The following is a 26088-nucleotide window of genomic DNA, read 5'->3' as shown; positions in this document are numbered from 1 at the left end:
ATACAATCGAAGCCTGGTTGTTGCAGTGTACTCTGTCTAACCGGTTCAGGAATCAATTGAAAAACCTCAGGTAATTCATTTGAAGTCAAATCTTGATAAAAATCTTCAGGAAATTCTTGAATATAATTTCATGATGTTGAAGTCCAGCTTCTTGACGAGAAGTCGATATAGAAGGTTGATGTTGATCAAAATCCTGAGAATCAGGTTTTATTAAACTTTGCATTTTTTTTTAATCGTTCTCTGTGTCCTTTGTCGACATGGGAGGCTTCTTCTGGGGCTTTGAAGCTTTTATTCTTGCATACTTCTCTCTATTTCGCTCAGCTGGTGTTTTTAGCCATCTTCGAAATACTCTTATAGGTTGTTAACTGAAATTAGATTTGGTATTTTTGCAATTCAATAGTTGTTGTTATTTGGTTTTTAGGAGCATTAGCAATTAAGGCCATATTGCTCCGGGGATATGCGGTGGTCATTCCCTGACCTTTCCGTATCCTCCGTATTTGGCGGTCACGAGCTCGAACCCCGGTCTAATCAAGAAGCGTGTGTTTACGCACTGCTGCTCCTGCCCACCTTGGCTACGGAGGCGCCAATTCAATAGTTAGAGAAATCCATTTGTAGAATAGCATGACGTCATAACCAAAACTACTGCAATAAGTGATTGTCTTGTTGTTGCGTTCTTGGATCAAAACAGTTTAAAATTTTAATCGGTTTAATCAAACGGCCACCGAAGTTATGAACGTTGTAACGTTTAATGCTTACTTACGCTACTTAGAAGGTGGATGTTGATCAGAATCTTGAGAAGCAGATTTTATTAAACTATGCCTTTTTTTTTCCCGTTATCTATGTTTTGAACTTGTTCTTTTGTTGACACGAGGGGCTTCTTCGGTGGCTTTGAAAATTTTATTCTTGCATAACACGCTTCTTACGGACCAATTCCGTTAGTGACTGAGTTAGCGTCATTTAAGAAGTGACGTCGTTTCCGTCTCTGAGTATGAACGATACGATATTTTATTCTCAAGCCCGCTACTTACTATATCGAATCAATGTTAGTGACTGAGTTAGCATCGTTAGCGCCATTTCGGAAGTGCCGTGATTTAAAATCTTAACAGCCACCCAATAGGAAGTGACATCATTTGCGCCATTTCCGTAAGAGAGTTTCGTTACCGATTGGTCCGAAATTGTAGTAGGTGCCGCCATAGATTTTTTCACCTCAAAAATACTGATTCCAGTAATGACGCTGATTGCACTGGGACGTTTATAAGTCCCTCGGCTATTTGACCTGTGTGGTGCAGCTAACGATTCGACTATGATGAAAAGGTCAATATTTACTGACATACCATAACTACCTGAGTAGCTCCTTTGCCAGAGGCCGTGACACAGCCACACGCTTGGGAGTAATGAAAGGATGACTAAGCCACACGAGAGAAAAGCAGTTACTAAGAATATCTTCGTGACGCAAAACGCGACGTGTGAAGCCGAGCAGCAAAGCTAGATCGCAAACGCTGCACGGAAAGTTCATTTAGCGCAATTACAAAAATCCGGTGTTTTAATGCTCGGTCTCCCAAGGATTCCAGCATTCCAAAATATATATCAGCGATGTTTGAATGGGCCCCTTGACAACCAAGAAGTGGTGGGAGAAAGATTAAAATTAATTTTACATGGTTTCTAAAACGTGCTAATGATGAGGCCTCGCCATATAAGTAACTTATGAGGAACGAGCCATTTCTCAATAATCGTTTAATGAAGAAAACTGCGCCAAATTGATCTTATCACAAGAGTAAGGTGTTAAGTGTAACGCCGGTACCCCCCGAAAGAAATAAAAGCTCAAGCGCTAATTGACGAATGTGTGAAGTCAGCTTAATTGAACGGACAAAGAACAAGGGGCGATTCTAGCCAAGCTTGACAGCGGCGTCTTCCAATCTCTTGTACACGCAGCACTGCTGTAATGTAGCATCCCTGAAAGACGCTTTCTGGCATGAAATGTGTACTGGAGTTGACTCTGTGAAAGTTGGATAATTAAACTAGCGTTAGGTGCTGCAAGTTCTTGTACCTTATACAATATAATGTCAACGTAGAGAACACAATTCATTCATATAAGTAAACTCAGTTGTAATAATAAATGCAATTTTAGGAACCTTTTTTAGGAGCATCTGCAAATGTTAGACGCCTAATGTCTTCACTATGTCCGTCGGTATATCATTACTTGCCTTCCAGTTCACGAACTTTTAGGAATTGCGGTAATTTAGAAAGGTATGTCGAGCCATTCCAAATTTCTTTAAAACCAAAGAAATCGAAAACACGTTTTTTTTTTTTTTTTTTTTTACTCCTGCTATAAAATCTACAGCCATTCTACCTACAAGGCTTTCTACATCGTCGGAACAGATGTCGGCTGCGTGTCCATACCCTTACTTTCTGTTCCAAAACATCCCACAGGTGTTCAATTCGATTGAGAACAATCAAGATGGGTGATATCTTTACTGTGTTACTATAACCACTTGTGCACTTGGAAGATCCCATTTCTATCCTGAAAAAAAAATGCAACATGCCCATGATCTCCTAAGAGCTGCCGGTAGACATTGCCAATGAAACGCTGGTCCATACGCACCAGGGATCCTAGTTCTTGCTAGCAAAACATTCTCATATTAGGCAACCATCGCCATCTGCCTGGATAGATGCTTATACCAAGGGCAGTGTGTGTGTGTGTGTGTGTGTGTGTGTGTGTGTGTGTGTGTGTGTGTGTGTGTGTGTGTGTGTGTGTGCATAAGAAAGATATCCTTGGGGTCAGCATTAAACCTACTTTTGCTGTCCAAGAGTTAGCAGCTTGTTCTTGTGAGGGAGGCACTCACGCTTTAAACCAGAGATCATCGGAGGAAATGCTTTTCCTGAAGTTGTATTACGATCCCACGCTAGGAGGTCAACATCTATCGTCAGCAGTGAAGAGGTAAGGATGAAGAGCTGAGGAATCCCACCTGGATGGTATTACTTTATCCAGGTCAGCAGAATAGTGATGATCTTACCTCAAAAAGAGATTAGCGTTCCCACATTGGGGGAACCTGTGGGTCCCTCAAGCGTCAATTAATATTCCACCTAGCAGGAATACTTCGGTTAGTAAAGAAGACAAGTCATGCTATCTCATAGAGTTAGTAGTTGTAAGATGTAAAATCTTACAAATATAATATTTTGTGGAGGAGAGAGATTAATTTAAAGTAAAACTTATAATATGGCAATATGGGGGAGAGAAACCATACATCAAGAATATTACTAAGGTCACTCTCAAGGGATTAAATTAGACAACGTCTATACAAGGGGAGGGGTAAGTGAAACGCTATTAGCAACCTAGGGACACTCGACTCTCAGCTCACACAAACAAACCAAACAATAGAAACTGGTAGCAACTGCTATTAGTAGAAGGGTCAACTCTGATAAACAATAGCGCGGTGGACCATGTGTTGTCGGGACATTTCTTTAATCGGTGACACCTGAAGAGGATAATAAGGTGGTAAAAACGGAACAAATGCTGGGAATTAGATTTAAGTCTGCTAAATGCTGGGAACAAATGCTGGGAAATTAGTCTGCTAAAGTATAACTATAAGCGGCTGACTTCAAAGGTACTGACAGCCTGAGAAAGTTTACAAATTTCTTAAAATAAGAAGTTAGATCGAGCAACAAGGAATCAGCTTGAGAAAATAAAATGGGCAAATAAGAAGAGAGAGAAAGTTGATAAAATGAGTAAGATTGGTTAAACAGAAAACTAGATCGGCTTTGACATATGTAGGCGGTACAGAAAAGGTGATGAACAAAACGTGAGTGAACGGGGAGAGAAGCACACAGAGTTGAGAATTTGGGAGTGTTTTGCGAAGATGAGTTAGTGACAGATCCCCGAGTTGAGTTAAGCGGGTGTTTAGGAAAATGGGTTAGTGGGATTCTAAGTTGAGTTTTTGTTGGTGCTAGGGAAAGTGAAATAGTCAGCGGACACAGCAGTCCAGATTTTCGTCGAGATAAGTAAAATGAGTTAGTAACATGGACAGTTGAGGGTTCTGTTGTGATAAGAAATATGTGTAAGTTAACAGTTGAGTGTTTGGACGTGGTGGGAAAAGAGAAGGGTAGCGCCCTGGGAAGGTTTCTTCTTAAAAAATTTCTTAATAGGTGGAGCGGAAAAACGAGGGTACCACCCTATGAGTTTTTCCTTGTGATAAGTTTTAATAAAGTGGAGTGGAGAAGGGGTTAGTGTGAGATGCCCTATGAGTTTTCCTTGTGATAGGTTTTAAGAAGGTGAAGAGAAAGGGAGCGAAATCCTCAGAATCAGTAGCTCGAGAGAAAGGAGCGAAAATGGGAAATTAGTAGCTCTTTGAGAAGGAAGGAAGCGGCGAATGGATGGTAGCCCGAATAAGGTGGAGAAAGAACGCCAGTCCCAGTGCAGCAAAGAGTTCCTAAAAATCATCTGTAGCAAATTCAGGTGTAGCTGATGAAAGAGATCCTCAGAAGGTACCCTGAGAGCCAGGAAAGCTTGGAACCTCCCCGGAAAGGAAAGAAAGAAGATAGAAGTAGGTGAGATATTATTAAGTACTGCAAGTTAACAAGGACTGTGAGTGAAACAGTATAGTGATTAATTAATGAAAAACAGATAATAGATAATAATTCTAATAGAGTTAATTAATTCAAAAAGGGTATTGTAAAATGCAAGAGAAACGAAAGATAAGTAATAGATTAAATTGTTGTTCAGATCATTATAATATGTTAGAAGGATAATTGAACTATATAAAAAACCTTGAATGTTTTAAGGACAGATAATTGAATCCTATGAGAAGTTTTTATTATGTTTTAAGGATAGATAATTGAATATAGTAAATTTTATATGAGAATATTTGAATGTTCTAAGGATAGATAATTGAATATAGTGATTGTATTAATGAAGAATTGTTGGTCCAACTGAAAGACTAATAACAAACAGAGACTTTAGGAAATTTAAGATTGGTCTTCAGTGTATCGTAACCGAATGGCCAGAACACAGAGTATAATGATGAAAATAGCATATTGATTGTCAATATAAGAATAATATATGCAAGGTATCCTTGACTTAACTTACATGCATATTACATGTTTTTGATTCAATTGTATATTATGTTGTATATATATATGTAAATAAACTTTGTTGTTATTAATATGTAACCCACTGCACGTAGTATCTCGTACCCTGATATGTACTTAGCACTCTCCTGGCACTTTGCCGTCCCGGGGTGGTTTCCTTATGGAAATAAACGGATAATAATAATAATAATAATAATAATCTGAGCTTGTTATTCCTGAACACTCAGTCTTTCCGAAGGGAATTATACACAATTGAGAAGTTCCCACGAATCTGGAATTCTCCTAGGAAGTAAAGTCAGATGCGTAAGTGGGGGAAGTAAGAATAAAGTCGACAAACACATAATAGGAAACGAAATAAAAATAAGAACAATAAAACAATAACTAAAGATATAAACAATCATCTATTTTATTCCACCCCCTCCCCCCCACACATAGTAAAGATCCCGCGCCGGAGAGAATTCCTGCGTCAGCAGGTTGCATGATCCTTCCAGAAAAGGAAGGAGAAAAATCCATCAACAGAAGTTCGTCGTCAGTATGGTCGGGCTGAGAGGATTAGTCAGGGTAAATACTTCTCAATGGGCAGAGAAGAAAGAGAAATTGAGCCCATGCAAGAGAGGCCACACTGCATCTGGGTAAGAACGAGTGAAGAAGGGGTAGCCAGCACAGGGATCACGTCAATTCACACAACAAGACAAATTATTGTGCGGAAATTCGGCGTACGGGGCAATTTGGTGAAGGGCATTTCGTAGTATGTGACAATTTGGTGAAAGACAATTGGTGCCTACGACGATTTGGTGATTTCTTTGGGAGAATTCGGTGTATGGCAAAGCAAGATGAAAATGAAAACTTTTAACATGCAGTGCTGTAAATGGTGAATTAATGAGCACTATGCAGTTCTTGATATTTTATAGTTTTGGTGGAGCGTACTACCTTCCACCTTCGTTTTTAATCCACATTCTATCTTTTTTTAGGATATCCTATTTAAAAAGTGCCACTGATAGGTTAAAGATTGGAATAGAAGAGAAACTTGTTCGCACTTTACTTTCACTTCTGTAAATTGCATTTTTTTTTTTTTTTTTTCGGGAATATACATGGAGGGTGGAGTTGTTCCATAGACCAAAAGTAGAGATCATTAATGGATGCCGATTTGATAATGCTCATCTTCTGACTTCAGTTTGCAACTCGCGCTATAGTTTTTATTGAAAGAAGTTAGTAGCATTCTATTGCGGTGGATTGGTTAAGAGTAGGCGGGTAAGCTTCCCCAAAGATTGTGTAGATGAGTGTAAATGAGTTTCTTCTGGGTTCGCAACCCTCAACCGGTCCACGTTACTAAAACAGCGTATGGCTTAATAACTTTCACAGTGATAATCTTCATTTCTGTTCTTTACAACTGGTTTCTGCAACCATAATTTTCTTCGTTTCCCAAACCTCAACCAATTCATGTTCCTGGGAAAGCATAGGATTCAACTGAGTAGATATGTTAAAAAATTAATAAATAATCTTATCTGGATTAAAGCTGTTAACAATATGGATGGAGTCATGCTGAAATAGGAACGTACTCACTTTCCAACCTGCCTATGAGAAAGATTGGCGTGAATTCTTTTATACAAAATAAATGGATAAGAACACACATTATTTTCTTTTTTCTATTCTGCATTCCTCTTTTCTAAGTCGCCAAAATTTCTCTTCTTTACTTCATTGATTCTGTTAAGTTCTGATGTCTGTGTGATGCACCCAATTGTCGTACTCATCGAATTTTCTTAGCCACAAATTGTCATACTGTACATCAAATTGTTACATACAGAGAAATGTCATTCACCAAGTTGTCTCGTACACACAACTGTCATGCACCTAATTGTCGCATACAGCGAATTGTTATGCACCGAACTGTCGTACAAAGAATTGTCTGCACCATTTTGACATGGATCCGCTTACAGAAGATCACAGCAAGCAGGTAGTGAAGTTATATTAGCTAAAAATTTTAATTGGTATTCAGCGTAATTATCCAGTCCCAAAATGATTGTTGTCCTGTGTTATTTTTCCAACAGCAACTTAGCATTACATACCGCTTCTTTTATATCAAATACTGCTCCCGTTTCTTGACTATTAAAATTAAAAATGTAGAATAAATTTCGTTATTCATGATTAGTTTAAGAATATGGTTGGTTTTTCTTTAATATTAGTATGAACAGTATTAGAATGAAATCAAACTTGTTTTCTGTATTTCTAAAAAAAAATACGATTATTTTGATAAAAAAAAATATTTGTAATAAGAGAATATCGAACTTTGCATAGAATAGAACATAGGAAGTATTTTCCCATTTTCATCATGCGGTTTGAACGTCCGCAATTCGTTTCTTTGACTTTAGAATCCAAAGTAATCCACATTAATTACGCAATTTAAAACAACTAATGACAAAAAAAACAATGTTTCCAGGTTATGGGGAGTGTATAAATGGAAATATTCTTTCTCCCTCAGGTACATTATCTTTGTGTATTGTTTCTAGCGTAAATGACTGTCATCTGGCATCGCCTTTCTGCGTGTACGTAAACATTTTATTGATGGGCACCTTAACTTCGAATCATCCCTAAATCACAAAGTAAAAACTAAAGAATATTTTTCTTAAAAAATTAATACAGGTTTAATATCCAGTAAGTTTTGAGGAAGGATGAGATCTCTCTTTAAATTCCATCATGTTGCGAGGTTTTCTGTTTTTTTTTGTACTTTACTTAACAGACAAATGTGATGTGTAGTGATGTTTCCATGGAACTAATTTCCAACAGCTGTGGAGGGCCATATCTATTCTTTTATATATATATATAGGGAATTCTGGAATTCGTTAGAAGAATAATAAACGGTTTCGGCGAAGTGTAATAATTCTTTCAAGTATCTAGCGTTTGGTCGGATACCACAAACGCAACCGTATCAACTTGCACAATGGCGTGATATTGCGTAGCGCCTCTGATGTAATAGTGTAAAAGATTAAATTCACGGTTGATAAATAAGGCGCTTTCAATTACGTAGCACTGCTCGTGCTTTCCGAAATTGTGAAGGTAAGACAATTACTGTAGTAACTGCGAAATAAACACGATTCTAAATCAGAGTATTAATTTGTAATTCAGAGAATGGACAGAAAAGAACACACACGGAAACCTCTGGCTGCAATTTATAATAGTGAGAAGTCGTCTGCCAAAATAATCCCTTCTTTATTCGCAGCCACCATCCAGTGCCGGAATCTAAGATTTGGAAGTTGGTAGTAGTCGATGTCTGGTCTGTATTGTATGCTGGAAGTTCTACAGACGGATAGAATATTGCTGAACTATGAGTTTATATCACTCAACAATACACACACCACACCACACCAGATTTTCTCCTTTTAATAAAATATTTTGTGAACATTATTTAGGTGCGATGATAAAAGTAGGGAATATAAGTTATTTCAAATTCTTAGAATAACTATTACAGAAATGTATAATGCGTTACAGGTGATGTCGCTTCTGAATTTAAGCTTGAAAGTGGTTTTTCACCCAAACTTTCAGCATCAGCAATATTTCTCTGGCCAGCTTTAGCGATGGAGCATAGATATTATTATTAAGTCTTAATAACTACATCGTTGCCTCGGGACTTCCTCCTCTAAGCGTACAAACTAGGTTGGCGATTGAATTTTAATTGCTGATGACTGTGTGGTCATTAAGAATTATGGAGCAGAAGAAGGGCACGACGGACTTCTCTTAGCATGCTCCATTCTGCTTACCCACCGATGAGGTCCCAATAAGATCCAAATACGCGATATGGGTAATAATTTATCTGAATAAATTGTACTTCGTTTCTCAAATTGGACGAGTGCCTACTGGTTGAGGTGTGTAGTGTAGTGTCTTCAAAGTATGAGACATGCATTTCGTAGCAAACCTAGTTGCCTCAGCTGCTTATTAGACTTTTGCTATTGCTCTGATTATACAACAAAATAAATACTCTTATAGTTAAATAAAAGAGGTTTTTTTTTAATCTGCGCTCTTATCCTTATATTAAAGTAATTGTTTGTCGGAGTTGCGAAATCAGTGAAATGGTTAAACTTTTCCAGCTGTATTCGCTTGAAATTCAGGTCTGGTTAAAATCTAAAAACAAGTACTGTTCCCGGTGATTGAGATGTAATTTGGTCAGATCTCACCTCTAATTTAATCTGAAAGAAATAAAATTCGCTACATTCTCTGCAGAATTCCTTAGAATGTTAGACGATAGTTTCATGAAGCCTTGTTGAATCACGATAACATGTAGAGTCTAATTCATGGCTGGGAACCCACGGCTCATTTTTTACATCAAGAGAAATAAAAAAAAACACATTTTCTCTAAATCATTGATATTATTGGTCACATAGCGCAAGGAAGCCTGAGGCTTATGCTGCACCAGCTAAAAAAAAATATTTCCGAGTTACCCTGAGAGAGAGAGATAGAGAGAAGTAGAAGGGAATCACCAGGAAGTCAGGATCTTGTGCCAAGCCCACACTCACTGAAAGTGAGCCCCTGGGATATGAATAAGAACAAAAGACATAAAAAAATTCAGTTTATTTATTTATTTAATTATTTTATATATATTATTACCAGCTATCTTCTATTGCGTTGTTTGTCGAATTTAATTTTTTTATATTTTTTTATAATTCTGTATAATATATTGCAGCTCTCAAAATTTGCTTTTTTTTACATAGTTTGCTGATTTGAATGTTTTGCAAAGAGCGCAAAATGGCTAGTTACCGTTCATGATTCCGAGCCTCCATTCAGTAACCAAACCATAAATTCTTCACCCGCAATTCCCCTGTTCTTTAATAAACGAAAAGACAACTATAGGACCCTCTGACATCAACGTGTTATTTGAAATAATGTGAAATAATGCCTAACATCAATGTTAGGCATTATTTCTCTCTGTAAAAACCCAGAAAATGCAGACACTAAAGCTATTTATTGTAAACGTAAGGGGCGATATCCCTCGGTGGTGATGTGAGCCCACACCTTGACCCTTGCTTACCTGGTTCGTACCTGAGTGGTTGCCTCCAGTATACTAGGTACAGTGTTTCAGAACTACACACTGGGAGTATTCTCCAAGTCACTAACAGACCCACCATCGTGAAGGTGCAAGTGGAGGAAATGGTTGTCGCAGAACGATCGGACTTCACCAAAATTCGATCCACTTGACTCACAAGTAGCACCTGAATATCAGTTCCATCATCATCTTAGACTCCAAAGTAGCAAGCCCTAGCCTGGAAGAATGTCTGTGGGAGGCCTCAAGGACTAGAAGGCACGGGAAACGACTTGGATCCAATTTTTCATTATTACCCATTTGTTATTATTTGTGTCCTGATAATTTTTCTTGTTACTTTTTATGCCACAACATACTCTTTGATTCTGTTCAGTTCATCTTAACTATATTGTAATTTCTCACCTGATCTTAATGTCACTTCACTTCTAACTCGACTGTATATATATATAGTGTGTGTGTGTGTGTAGGATTTTACGTTATAATTAAAACTTTATAAACAATTGCATTTTCTTTATAAAACTTTACAATTTTGTTTTGTAAATAAAAAAAAAAAATAATGAGGAATGTAGAAAATAAAAGGACGAAAACCAAATATTGGTACTTGTAAAGTATTTACATATTACCTGAATAAAACGATACCGAAACAAAGAACAGGAGGCTAGAATTCAAAATCGGTATTTGATTCCGTATATAGTGATATTTCGAATCCCGAAAAAAATATTTTGTTCTTGTTATTATTATAATACTTAAGATTATTTAAGTATATTATTATTATTATTAACATCCTTTTATATTAAGATGATTATAATTTGTATTGTTTTTTGCAAATTTTAATCTGATTTTGATATCATTAAACTGTGATTATTGTCAGTAATCACACTGATTGTATACTTTTATTATTTAAGTGTTAAAAAATATATTTCCTATTTTGTTTTCTCATATTGCCTTATTACAGTGAAAATGAATACTATATTATATAAATTCGAAAGGTGAACAATTCGTAAATGAATTGATTTATACAGATATCTAATAACAACAAAAAAGACAGTTGCAATTATATATTTATTCAAATATGAAAAAGAACAAAGCCACACATGGACAAAAAGAGACATTTAGGTTGGCGTTAGTTGGATAATTTTGTTATCCTTTATAATTAAGTTATAACATCAAATCACTTGTTGGGGATATATCTTTGTGTTTAGCTAGAGACATAACTAATTTAACATTGTGGTCGTTACGGTATAGCGTATCGTATATTCCAAACTTATTAGCGCAAGGTATAACGTAAACCTAGATAGCGTAATACGTATCACTATGACGTGGTAGAGCATATATCATCATTTAAGGGAACAAAGGGTGATATTGTTGTACACTTTAGCACTAACGACATTAAGATTTGCAGATTTACTTAACAAGTACAGGTCAATGTTGAAGTCGCGAGTTAGGATTAAACTTGAAAGTGTCTGCAATTTTGCTCAGACACGATAGGAGGGAGTATATGATGAGAGCAATGTCAATCAATTCGGCCCTGGAGAGATTTTGCAAGGCTCATGGAGTAGAATTTTTCCCAGCGTGATCTGCGCTTTCTAACAGGAGAGACTGATTCTACAGAGACGGGATACTCTTAAATACAGGGTGTTTCATACAAAATCACAGAAAAGGGAAATAAATTACACATACTTGTACCTTTACAACGGAAAGAAATTACAACAAGTGTTGAAAATGGTTTCCACTCGCCTGGATGCAGGTTTGTACCCTTTTCATGACATTTGCAGCCACATTACGTAATGTTTGCGCAGTTATCTTTGCAATCTCTTTTTCAACATTCTCGTTCATTCGCCTCCAACAATGCAATAAACTGTTGGACTATGTCACAATAAACTTCTCCATCCACAGAAAACAAAAGGAAATATTTATTTTTTAACACTTAAATACTAACAGTATACAATCAGTTCAAAAACATCCATTACTGGCAATAATCACAGATCAAAAGCGCAAAAAAAAAAGACAAATTATAATCAAACTTTTAAGTACAGTAAATCTTAACAATAATACTTAAATAATCTTAAATATTATAATAATAAGAAGAAGAAAATGGGACATTTTTTCCTGTTACCGATATTTCATAAAATTCGGCAGTGAGTACCATTCAGGGGGCCGGTAATTTTGTTCTAATTGGCTACATTTTGAAATTAATTTAGGAACGTATTCCTGTACAACGCCCTTATTCTTAATTTATTTTCCCCACCTCTCTTTTTCCTTTGTTCCTGTAGTTAAGTACTGTTTTTCTTTATATTCGTGTCTTGCTTTGCTTGGTCATTCTGCACATAGGCTTCATTTAGTTCAATATCGTTATATATATACAGGGTGTCTCAAAAATATTGGTACAAACGTTTAGGGGAGGTAGGTAACATCTAAAGGAATGTGAATCGCATAGGAACCCATAACCGGGAACGTCACGGGAAAGTAGTAGCCGAGGCACAAGAAGCAGAAATGACACAAGACATGACACATTAGTGGAAAACATTTATTTGACATAATATTAACAATGGAGTACGAGATGGATGCATTTCATGATGTTAAAACAGATGCTCGAAGGTTCCACCATGAGACGCGATGCATGCGTGACACCGACGCAGCATGGACTGGCGAACACGGTCGAACATACCTGGAGTTTTTTTGACAGTAGCAGCAGCGCAGACGAGTCTCGCCACGAGATCCATTTCCGTCTCCACAGGCGATTCATACACGATAGATTTGAGGCCCCCCCCACAGAAAGAAATCGAGGCTCGATAAATCAGGTGAGCGTGGGGGCCAGGCAACGGGTCACCACGGCCAATCCATCAACGCCCAAAACGCCTGTTCAAACAGGCGTTTTGGGCGTTGGTCACGAACACACCTTCCATAATGGTTCACGAACACACCTTCCATAATGGGCAGGCGCCCCGTCATGTTGAAACCAAATGTTGCGTCTCACATTTGCTGGAACATCGTCAAGTAACCCTGGTAGAACTTGTTCAAGAAAGAGCCGATATTTAGCGGAGTTCATGCGGGATGGTAACAAGTATGGGCCGACTAAGCAGTCACCGACCTTCCCGAGTGAAATAAGCCTCATCCGTGACCAAAACATAGGCTGGAAAATTGAAGTCTTGAACACTTTCTTGGAGAATCCACTGTGCAAAAGCCACACGTGCAGGATGATCTTGGGGGGAGCAGTAACTGAATCATTTGGAGATGAAAGGGGTGTAAGAAATCGTCGTGCCAGACACGCTGTACACTGCAACGAGACACTCCTAAGGCAGAGGCAACAGCACGTGTGCTGGTAGTAGGATTATTCTGGACAGCATTCAGCACATTTTCTTCCACGGCAGGAGTTTGCGTCGAACGTGGTCTGCCCCCACTACTCCTGTTACCTCTAAATGACCCATAATCGCACAAATTTTGATGCACACCCGCAAACAAACGGTGGTCCGGTACATGTCTGTCGGCGCCTCCGTAGCCAGGTGGGAAGGAGCAGCAGTGCGTAGCACACGCTTCTTGATTAGACCGGGGTTCGAGCCCGTCACCACCAAATACGAAGGATGTGGAAAGGTCAGGGAATGAACACCGCATATTCCCGGAGCAATATGGCCTTAGTTGCTAATGCTCCTAAAAAAACAAAAAAAAAAACAAATAACATGTCTGTCTGGGAAGCGTTCTCCATAAATTCGTTGAGCGGCTCGTCCATTGCTCTCTGCTAATCCATGCACTAGGTGCATATCTACCAGCTCACAGTTCGTATATCGATGCAATTTTCTTCGTGCGGCGACTACTGCTTGAATGAGTAAACCAGAAATTCCCTCTGGCGAACTGATGAACAGCGCCGTCTACCGACTTACGATGACGTTTCCGGTTATGGGTTCCTATGCGATTCACATTCCTTTAGATGTTACCTACTTCCCCTAGACGTTTGTACCAATATTTTTGAGACACCCTGTATATATAATTGGTATTGTTCAATATTAAGTTTACAACTTAAAATGGGCAGTGCAAATAATATTAAAATGTATATAAATAAACTGCAGCGTTGTACTATATATAATATCATATGCTCGTACCTTACCCCATACGTTTTCATCTTAATTGGAAAATATAATTCAAGCTATTCTATGTTATCAAAACTGTTTTTGTATATAGGTTTTACGATATGCAACATACTTTATTAACTCGGTTCCTCCAGAATTTAATGAGTTAATTTTTAAATACGAAATTAAATAATTGGTGTTTTTGGACAAATGATAACTGGCTTATAAATCATGATATTATAAGCCCAGCAGTATACTGAACATAATGATTAAATGAGTGCGCCTGTAAGTGATGAAATCCAGACGTCGGGTTTTTTTTTTTTCTTTTCTATTTTATCTGTAATTTGCTATTAAAATATATTTTTTTTTTTTCTTTCCAATTTTGACTTTATTGAATGATATTTGAAAAGTGTATCGGACTGAAAATTCATATTCAAGACATACTTTAAATCTCACCTGACGACACGCCGAGTTATTTCAGCATGTACTGTATGCATATTGCTTATTAGCAGCGTTACTATTTCTCGCTTTATTGGGTAAAACACTTCCTAAAGAAATGCAAGCGATGCAGCAGGAATTATTGATCCAGATTGGTCAGATATTTTATCCAGCAAACAGAAGTTGAAAGAGTAATGTTCACAATATACAGCCGCCTCATGGGGGAAAAAAAAAAAAAAAACACTATTTTTGCTTTATAATATTCAATATGTTACAAATAAAAACGAATATAATTTAGCTAAGTTTTGATTTTTCCCCTTAAGTCGGCAGCCTAAATTTACAGATTATATAGCCACCCTGTCAACGCACAATTTTTAGTCGTTACGAATTAATGTACTCAATTGAAAGGGAAGCTTTAATCATTAGATTTATTGCGAATTTTCTACAAGTAGTACTGTGAAAAATTCACATTCTATTAGAATATCGACTGCTCTCAGTTCCAAATGCACAATGAGAATTTCAGAACTTGACTTGGAAAGAAATCTTTACAACATAAGCAAGAAAAAAAAAAGGTTCAGATCTAGTGAGGATGTAATATTGATTTGTAATAATGCAAGTATCCACTTCAGAAGATGATTGACGACTTTTTACTCGGAAGAAATGGAATATGAACATTAATAAACCTCAAGCGACGTTTAATTTTATGTAATTTGTACAGATATATTTAGTAAGCGAACCATTGAAGACGAAAAATGTTATACTTCGGCCACGTGCAATTTTGTGGTTGCCTAAGTAAAAGATACTCTGCCGTAATACCAAAATTCTGATATTTGGGAAATCCATTACTGAAAGGTGCCGTGTGCTCAGGCGAGATATAAATGATAAAAATACCGTTGACTAGTCCATTAGTCAGTACGCACTCCTAAACATTGGAAATGTGGAGAAAATTTTATTCCTGAAAAGGAAATCCAGACGTATCCTCTGGTAGTGAATATAATGGCAATAGCATTACCCGATTTACTTTTCTTTAGAAATATTTGCTAAGAAATACCTGTATCTTATCTATCCCATCTCGGAGATAGTATGCCCATCCCAGAAACAGCCTGGCTCACTATTTATTGTCAAGCATGAAAGGACGAAAGTTTTCCATGGAAATATCCCGTGGCAAAAATCAATAATAGAGATCCATTCTCAACATTACGGGTTGCCCAAAAGAGTGTAAAACCATAAATGTAATTTTAAGCTACTGGGGATTAAAGATGAGACTATATGGTTTTATTATTAAACTTGCCATATACAATTCAGCTTCAGTTTTGTTAAAAGCAGATGCGTGACTTATTTCATTTATTACCGAAAATACATTTTTCTCGCAGATTTAATTTAATTTTCACAAACATTGGACGGAACTTGGTAAAAAAAATTACATTTATACCTTGTACAGATATAGTTTGAGCTAGCTTAGCTCAATGCCTTATAGAAAAAACTAATTTAATATCTTTAGTATGCATGCGATAATTTGTTATAATTACATATATGTGAGTTTTGATTTGTAATAATTTTGTACAGGCATTACCAAGAAAAAGGTATAGATACAGTTTTAAGCAGCGTCATTTTACACAGTTCAAAATTTTTTTAAAAGTTATTTTTATTTTATAATCCTTGCTGTTAAACGTTGGGAGACGGGTAATGGAGATGCCTACAACGCTCTCTTCAAGCTCTTGCGTCATCGAGGTTTTCACCTTCACTTAAAAAAGCTTCAAATTAGACTACAAGACGGTGACTTTCGGCAAAATAACCTTGAGGTAAGGCAGGGAAATACATTTTGCAACCGGAAAAGAATCGTAAATTCGATGAATCTTATTCACTTAGTCATATTGCTGACGCCGTTGGAATCGCTATTCTCAAACAGTAACAAAGGCACTTGTCGCATCTATATAGCATCTGTAATAGCCGACAAAAGTTCATTCTTCAAAAATACTAGCAATAAAATTGTAAACTACGTTGTAGGAGGCAAAGCTACACAGGAATCTGATATTTACATACATATAAAAACCACTTTATTGAAGAGCTAGCATTCACAAATTAATGACGTTTCTTTATGGCACCATATCTTCTGAAACCATGGTCTGTCAAGAATACCAATATTACCAATGTTATTGTCTAGAGCTCTTTAAAATGGTAGCGTGTTTTGACCTTCATGCTAATAATCATGAAATCAACTGTCTTGTTTAAACTTTGGTACCAGACAGTCAAGGTTACTTACAGTCTCACTGTTTCTGTCCTCGAAGCTACACAATGGTTCGATTGTCTTTCTTCTAAACCGTGTAGAAGAGCCAAGCGTTTGAATCCAATCAAAACGGAGGAATTTTTACAGGAATTTTCATACCGTGACCGAACTAATCAGTCTCAGGCGAGAGTTGCATGGATTTAGCTTTCAGAAGGACCGGTATTTTATCTAACAAACATGCAAGTGAACGAGGATTATCCACAATTATAGACCCAATGTACAGCCACCTCATGGCATTGAGGCTTAACAGAAACAAACAAAAAACTCACTATTTTTGCTTTATTATTAAATTTATAACAAATATAATTTACCTAAATTTCAATATTTTATCTTTAAGTCGGCAGCCTAAATTTATAGATTATGTAGCCATCGCATAATTGCCTATTCACATTTTCCCTAATACCAACAATTTTTGATTCGAGTTTAAGAACCATTTAAACATCAACTTGAATATAAATTAAGACTTTTTAGAGATCATTTTTAAACAGTCTATATATATAATATTGAAATTAAAATCGCTATTTGTCGTTGTTAAGATTATTTCAGACGTTTGCGGCTGCTAAATTGAGCAATAAAATAAAAAAAATGAGACAAAATAATACCAAATTTAGTAAAGCCGTAATTTATTAACTTTAATACCAAAGGAATATCGAAATTGGCATTGTATAAATCACTCGCTTCGTATAATATCCGTCTAACCGCCGACTGTTTTATACTTCTGAAATATTTTCGTGTATTTCTGTGGTATTAATCAGTGGTTCCGAAATACACTCAGTGATCACTGAGTGTACCTAGCCTGAGATAGATTAAAGTGATGGAAATTAAATTAGAACAAATTTAATTTCAGTAATGAATATAGTGAACTCAAAATTGTAATTTTTAATTAAAAACTAGTTAAACCTTCTTGTGAAACTTTCATGGAGGGCCCTCGCGGATAGCATAATTGTCAGAATCGCCGTCGTCTCCACACCGGGTGGAAAAGACCTGAATTCGAGTCCCTTCGATGACGTGGGGAATTTTTACGGGAATTTTACGTTTTCACAACGTGGCCGAGTTAGTTGGTCCAAAGTGAGGGTAGCATGGTTTTTTCCTCCTGGAAACTCGGGTTTTTTCATGCAACAAACGGTAAATTCGATCACAGAACACACGCAATTTACAGACAATATACACGGAGCAATTCTTCGAGCACAATTCTCAAGAGGCCCACAATATGACCTGCAGAGACCAATCCTGCAAGGGAAAAGGCAAGAGAGCAAAAGGAAGACCAAGAAAAAAGTGGCTTGATAATATCAAAGAATGGACAGGAGATCTTACGACAACAACTATTTCACAAAGCAAGAGACAGAGTTGGCTGGAAAATGTTAGTCTCCAACTTCAAATTGAACACGGAACCTGAAGAAGGAGAAGATACACGGAGCAATATAGACTTAGTTGCCAACATTCCTAAAACCCCACTGCAACAATAACAACAATTCTATAGATGAATTTCATCAAAGATCGAATAATTAAAAACCAAAATTTGATTTTTAATTATTTCTTACTGTAAAGTAAGATTTTCGATTTTTTAATTGTTTTCGTGTTAATTTCTGGAGATATCATACCGAAGTGTTTTACGTATCATATTGAGGTAAACTTCTCTTATTCTTTTACAAATACTGTATAAGAATCTACAATGCATATTTGCAGGTTAGGTTTAATACAACATATTCAACAGAACAGATAATATATAAATGAATGGAATGATTACATATAATATAATAAAACTTAAACAGAACAGATAATACAAAATGAATGAAATTTGATTTTGTTTTTCTCTGTACAGATAATATCCAGAAATGCAAAGAAATGCTTGTCTGATTTGATTTATTTGTATGGAATAACGATTGTTGATCAACGGATTAGTAAACTGGAATGATATACCTTCTGACAAGGTAAGTTATATTTATATTATTTCAAAACGATGGTCATTTATACTATTGTATAATTTTGTTATTACGCAAATTTTCTCATTCGCATCTAGTAAAACTAATTCAGTTTTTCTAGCTGGGAATGTCTATGAAAAGAAATAAATAGCATGCTTATAGTTTACTTCCAAAATTATCATGTGAAAGCATCCTCATGTGAAAGCATTTGACTATTTTGGGTAGATGAAATAGTATTTTTAAGGGCAAATGCTTGGAGCTGGTAGTTGTAAAATTTTCAATACAAAGGAAACCTTTCAAATAAAGATAAACTATTCTATATATATATATATATATATATATATATATATATATATGTAGAGGGTAATCAATGGTTGTTATTTGTTATTTGGTTTTTAGGAGCATTAGCAACTAAGGCCATATTGCTCCGGGATATACGGTGGTCATTCCATGACCTTTCCGCATTCTCCATATTTGGTGGTGACGGGCTCGAACCCCGGTCTAATCAAGAAGCGTGTGCTACACACTGCTGCTCCTTCCCACCTGGCTACGGAGGCGCAATGGTTGTATGTATCGACTAAGTCCATATGGATGTTTTGTTTACTAGCTTTCCAGACATTATGCCATCGCCTTTTAGATGATGACTGGACATTCCACTCACTTCAGACTACTGAAGTGAGTGGAGTTAAATCTTCCACCTTCTGCGATTTATGGAGTTTATTTGATCAAGATTTAGGCTGAGATATTTTAAATTCAGCCATTCCAGAAGTTCTTAATATTTGTGAATTTTAGAAGCTTTTAAGAACCTCATCTCATGCTGCAATATGCAAAGAGGTGAGATTTTCATAATTAGTGTTATTCCCAGTTATACTCACCCGGGTGTGGACCAATGCTATTCGTTTTGCGCGTACATATAGATAACTTTTGATTACATGGAAACAAAAATATATATTAGGCCCACTGGCTAAAGCAGTTGGAGAATCCTACTTCAAATTTAAATCCGCCTAGCTGCTAACACAATTTTCACATAGAATACCCCATACAGAAAAGACAGCTATTTTAACTTACCGAAATTAACAACTAGCAATGCTATAGGTTAAATAAAAGAACGGATTGGTATACTTATGAATTTGTGTGGAATATCAAATTCAGTTTTGTATTCAGCGTGTGACTATTTTCCTCTTTAAAAGAGGAAAATAGTCATTAGAATGAAAACCATATGGCATGGAATATGGACTTTAAAATGTCGTCGCATACTTCGGGCGTAGTATCAACTCGAACAGTGAGATACTAAGTACTTAATACTAGTGCCTAAATTGCTGATGCACCAACAAATCTAACGACAACAACATAATAGTAGTGCAAATATAAAGTACTTAGTATTTACATATTAACATTGTCTATGACGATTCTCCAATGCTGAGCACCTGAACTCAAATCAAAGGGCAACTATGTCACTTAGAGTAAATAATCCATGATGACCTTGGTTTTGTAAGGAATCAAATGGCCCCTTAGTTTTTTGAAACTAAGGGTTCATTGCACTCGAGTTTTGTAATTAAATTACCTGGATTATTTTTCAGCTCTTTAGCATGAGTATTCCTGTCATTAATTTAACACAAACATTAATTATTACCCACATCTATATATGATAAGAGAAACTACATGTTAAAGTTTAAACAACAGGAATAATTTAATGTTTGACTTGTTTTATCTCCCTACCTCCATTCAATTGTATAGAAATATGCTACAGGATACTACTATAATACTTCTAGATATGCTACTAGAAATTTACCAATTTGAAATTTACCTAACATGATCTTTTCTGCCATGGCTGTATCCTGCAAACAGGCAAAACTAGCGAAATACAAACACGATTTATAATATATATATGTCGATATCGTACGGTGTGCTCAAATGGATGTTCCCATATTTTGCATTTCAACCTTATTTGATTAACCAACGAACGTGATTTTAAATCTCTGGACGATACTGATCATAAATAGTACATTTGCATAAGGGATTTCCTTTTCTGCTTTCTCGGTGTTATAGGAAGTTCTCTAAAAGATTGGAACCCCTGAATTCTCTTATGAAACGCTCTACAAAAATAAATTAGCTTCCAAATAACAGCTTGGTGCGAAGAAGTGTACCGTGGGGACAGCTACTGATTGCATACCATTTACTCTTTTATTTCACTAGCCATTCTTCTCAAGGAATTGCTGCGATATTTTTATACAGGAGCAGATTTTCCAGAAAAGATACGATTTGTATGCAGCCGAGACATAAAGCTTCGGGACGTGTAGGAAACACTACTTACCGTTCGTCTAATCTAATTTGATTGCCCGTTGGAGTCTGCCTTTATAACTTCGTGGAAAGGAAACTAATACAGCGAACGCTTTCTCAGTTCAGTGAAAAGAGGTGCTCAAAACCCGCTGACTTCATATGGTGGATGTACAGCATCATTCAGTGGGTATTCGAATAACATCTTGTTAAAAGATAACAAGATTAAGCTCTTATTGTGAACCAAACAAACTTTACGCTGGGAAAACTAAGGATCGTTTTAAAAGTGCGGGAAACCGCAGTATTTAATTCTTACTAAAAAAAAAAAAAAAAGAAATAAAATTGAGCTTCATTAACTGAACAGCCCTTTTATTTGAACTAACAATTAAACGCTTTATGAGTTTTGTTCATTCGTTTATTTTCTGTTAGAGTTAAGGCATGACAAATATATAAATACACGTAAAATTCACCAATCAAAATAAATCCGGCTAATATATATTTGTTTTTTTCTGGTTGAACATCTTATACAGAAATGACGTCTATTTCAATGTACAAATTAAGAACAAACAATTTGCTTGCTTGCATATATTTAAGAAGTAACTAAAACAAATACAGTAATTCTGAATGCAGTTAAGATAGAGTAATTCTGAAGTTAGGAAATTATCGCAATGTATAAGATAACCCTTTTCTATCTGTTCATTTTCAGAAGCTAAAACATATGAGCGCTATTAAGCAATGTATAACAGTATCATTAAAGGTGAATCGATTCGTAGAATGCTGTTATCGTTTCGTGCGAGGATGAACTGTGATAGTAATCGTGACGATTTTGTTTTAAGAAGTATTTATATGTAAAGTGTGATAATGGGGGCGAAACTTTTCAAAGTTGATAAATCAGTTTTCGCGTGAAAATACAGGATGGTTATAATGTGCTGTGACATTTTTAAATTTAAAAACTATAAATATATTGGTAAGTTCGACGCATTTCATGAATAGAAACAGTTGAGGTTATACGTCACTAAAAGAATGAAAAAAAAAACCAACCTGTCCTTGGTCATTTCCTCCTTTCAAAGCGATATAAGAAAGATCTTTTATCACTGATATGTATTTAACACTTCCTCTAATGAAATCATTGATCATATAAAGCAGAGAGTTACGCACACTGCATGCTTGAATCTTCGTGATATCATAAAGAAAATTCTCGATTTTTTCTTACATGAATCTTCAAGCAGAGAAAATAAAAAGTGGCACTTATCATGTGCGATTTTATTAAAAGCAATAACCACTTCTAAGGTTAAAAAGGAGGGGGTTTTGTTTTTCTCAAAGCTGACTATGCAAAGATTTAGCTCACAAAGGAGAGGACGTGGCCTCCCTCCTCGCGGTGCGGGCCGGTACTGGGAAGGGTCTCAGGCGTAGATAGCAAGGTTTTCTCCCCCCCCCCCCCCCAACGCATAGCCGAGTGGTCAAGCGCGCAGTGCATAAGTACCCGTGCCTTGAGTGACCCGGGTGCAAGCCTGACTGCAGAATACGGTGCTGTTTCTTGTATTCTGTCTCTCTTGTAAACTCCTCTGACCGTTTGATCGTCCAGGAGTATAAATAGAAAATTTATTTATAAAGTACGGTAATGTGCTTATAACGTCCTTAAATTGGTTCAACATTAATTGAAAATTTCATATGAGTATTTCACTTATATATGCATCTTACGATTGGTATTTATTTCACTGTTTTCATCCATTTAAACTTTTAAATTTCATCAAGTCCCGCACATGCACATCAGGCAACAATTCTGTGATTATAGCTTTATACAAATGTTTGATTTTACTAATATTTTAGCCTATGTATAAAGTGAACAAATATATTGATAATGAACAGAGCGAATTTTTAGGAAGAAAACTGGATTAGTGACCATCGATAAAAAAACGGGTTTAGGTAGGTACTGAGATACTTCATAATTAAGGTTTCGAAGATTTTAGCGACAATGTTGAATGTTGTTGTGTAACAATAACTAAACAAACTAATAGGAGTATTCTAGGATGAATATTGGATCAGTACATCACTCTTTATTGTAAATGTTTATTTATTTATTTTTTTTCATTGTTTATTAGCATTAGCAAGGGCACATGACGCAAGAAAGCAAGCTTATATAGCATCAGACAAAAAAAAACACACACACGCCCTTCTCGTTTCATCCATCCACTAGCTCCAAATGTTTGTCTAGTTCTGCCTTGAATCTGTTTAAGTTATCAACTTCTACAACGACAGATGGAAGTTTGTTCCAGCAATCAACAACACGCTGGCTAAAGGCAAACTTCCGCAATCTATCCTACAACTGTCTTTACTCAATTTGAATTTATGCCGTCTCAGGCGATTATTCTGCGCAAGAGGAAGAATCCCATCAGCATTGACCATGCTCAAACCATTCAAGGCTTTATACACCTCAATCAGATCACCCGCAGGTGCCTAGTCTCCAGACACTGTAATTTGCAAAACTTAAGCCTTCCTTCGTAAGAGCAACCCTATGTTCCATTCATGTATCATGTTGCCCTTCTCTGTACTCGTTCCAACAGCTCTACATCCTTCTTAAAATGAGGCCTCCAGACTTGTGCACAGTACACAAGCTGTGGCCTGACCATTGCCTTATACAAGGAGATAATCACCTCCTTATTGGCCCCTCCGTAGCCAGGTGGGCAGGAGCGGCAGTGTTAGCACACGCTTCTTGATTAGACCGGGGTTCGAGCCCGTGAACACCAAATACGGAGGATGCGTAAAGGTCAGGGAATGACCACCGCATATCCCCGGAGCATATGGCCTTAGTTGCTAATGCTCCTAAAAACCAAATAACAAACAATAAAAAAACCTCCTTATTCCTGTATATCATTGACAAGACACCATGAGCTACTCTTGTAGACCGTCTCCACTGTTCAGAAAATTTCATATCTGCCTGCACAATTACTCCCAGGTCCTTTTCACTCTCTACCACTGTCAATGTAGTACCACTCAGTTGATACGTTACTCTGGAGTTACTCCTTCCCATATGCAGTACTTTACATTTGTCAACGTTAAACTTTAGTTGCCACTTCTCAGCCCATTTGCTCAAATTTTCTAGATCCTGTTGCAGCAGCATACTGTCATTAGTGTCCTTAACAACCCTGCCGACCTTCGTATCGTCTGCAAACTTGGACATTAAGCCTAATATACCAATCATCAGTATCATTAATGAATACAGAAAACAACAATTGACCCAACACTGAACCCTGGGGGACTCCACTAATAACATTAGTCCACGAAGAGCGGTGTCCATTGAATACCACCTTCTGTCTTCTCCCACTCAACCAACCCTTTATCCATAGCAGCAATTTGCTTCCAATGCCACACTGCTCCAATTTTTGCAGCAGTCTTTCATGTGCAACAGTATCAAAAGCCTTTCTAAGATCTAAATATATGATACCAAAATTATTCTTTGCATCCAGTTCCTTTTTGACTACATCATAGTATCCAATCAAATTGGTCAGACAAGATTTCCCCTTAACAAACCCATGCTGTGTCCGAGCTATAACTGAAGTCTTAGATGATCCTGCAATGCTTCTTTAACCAGTGCCTCCATTAATTTCCCTGGAACAGAAGTTAAACTAACAGGTCTGTAAGTACCTGTGTCTCCCTTTGATCCTCCTTTGTGGATTGGGGTCAATTTGCACTTGGCCAGTCAATGGGTACTCCCCCTGAGTCCAAATAAGCTCTCATAATTATGGATAAGGGTTTACTTACTTCCTTTGCTGCCTCTGTTAATATAACTGGATAGATTCAATTCACCCCAGGTGTCTTTCTTATGTTTATCTTCAACAATTTCTCCTCCACTTTACTCTCAGTTATTACAAGATTATCTAGTTTACTGCCAGAGTTTAATACACCTCTGGTATTCCCCTCCCTGAATAATTCCTCGCGTGAATGTAGATGCAAAATATTCATTTAGTTTGTTAGCTACCTGAGCAGGATCCAACAGTTGAACCACCGATATCCAGTGGACCAACCTGATTCATCCCTTCCTTCTAGATTTACATTCATCCACTTCCTTCTATGTTTACATAAGTAAAGAACTCTTTTCTGTTTTTCTTTGTCAAAGATTTCTCGCAATCTGCCATTTCCTGCCTAACCTCCTTTGTAACGTGGTTACAGACCAGCTTATATCTATCATAGGCTTCTGTGTCACCTGTTAATTTATATGTATCCCATGCATTTTGATGAATTAATTAGGCCAAGAGCCTTATTAGTTCATCTGGCCTATCTAGGCCTAATTCTTGAACACTATTTCTTAGTTGATATGAAAAGCCTAGTAGCTTCCAATATTATTTCTTTGAATTCTTCCAGTTTTGAATTTGCTGTTGGTAACATCATCAGTTGGTCCCACCGTATAGAATTTAAATACTACTCACACCACCGTAGTCACCTTTATGAAAGCAAAAACCCTTCCCTTTACCCCTGATATTAGTTACTTCTTTGAGTAAATCCCACTTCAGCACACTGTGATCACTGCCACTTAGTGGTTCCTTTATCTGCAGATTCTTAATGCATGAAGATTCACTACTGATGATCAGATCAAGAGTATTACTCCCTCTAGTTGCCTCCCGAACATGCTGCTCTAGAAACAATCTTCCAATAAATCCACAAAAGCCTTGCTAGTGTGTGAGAGACCAATCCACAAATTCCAGTCAATCTCTGGGAAATTAAAATCTCCAATTATAAGACATTCTGATTTACTGGCTCACTATATTTCCCTGCACAATTCTCCTTATACTCATCAGATTCATTATGCCTATAACACTCACCTACTCTCAATCCTTTCCCAGAGCTTATGTCACACCTAACAGACTCAACATTGCATTTTCCACCAACATAAATTGGATGCATTTCCTTAATTTTTATGTGTTTTTTAACTAGCAGCATAACCCCTCCTCCCTTCCTATCCTGTCTATCCTTTCTGTACACATT

The 26088-nt window shown here is 36.7% G+C and overlaps 1 protein-coding gene across 4 annotated transcripts in view; it reads left to right on the top strand.

The window, feature by feature from the left end:
• The window catches only part of LOC150084468 (thyrotropin-releasing hormone receptor-like), a 361972-nt gene that overhangs the window by 158812 nt on the left and 177072 nt on the right, over window positions 1–26088 (top strand). For all 4 annotated transcript variants that reach the window (XM_090376091.1, XM_090376094.1, XM_090376092.1 and 1 more), the window contains one exon: window positions 18729–18837. The gene's annotated coding sequence lies outside the window, so the exon portion shown is untranslated. The remainder of the gene's footprint in view (window positions 1–18728; window positions 18838–26088) is intronic.

This window comes from Mastigoproctus giganteus, chromosome 6, assembly GCF_048544385.1.
Source record: "Mastigoproctus giganteus isolate SK-2022 chromosome 6, ASM4854438v1, whole genome shotgun sequence".
Taxonomy (NCBI): Eukaryota; Metazoa; Arthropoda; class Arachnida; order Uropygi; family Thelyphonidae; genus Mastigoproctus; species Mastigoproctus giganteus.
Note: the sequence above shows the minus strand (reverse complement) of the source record. Positions and strands in the feature narration are given on the sequence as shown.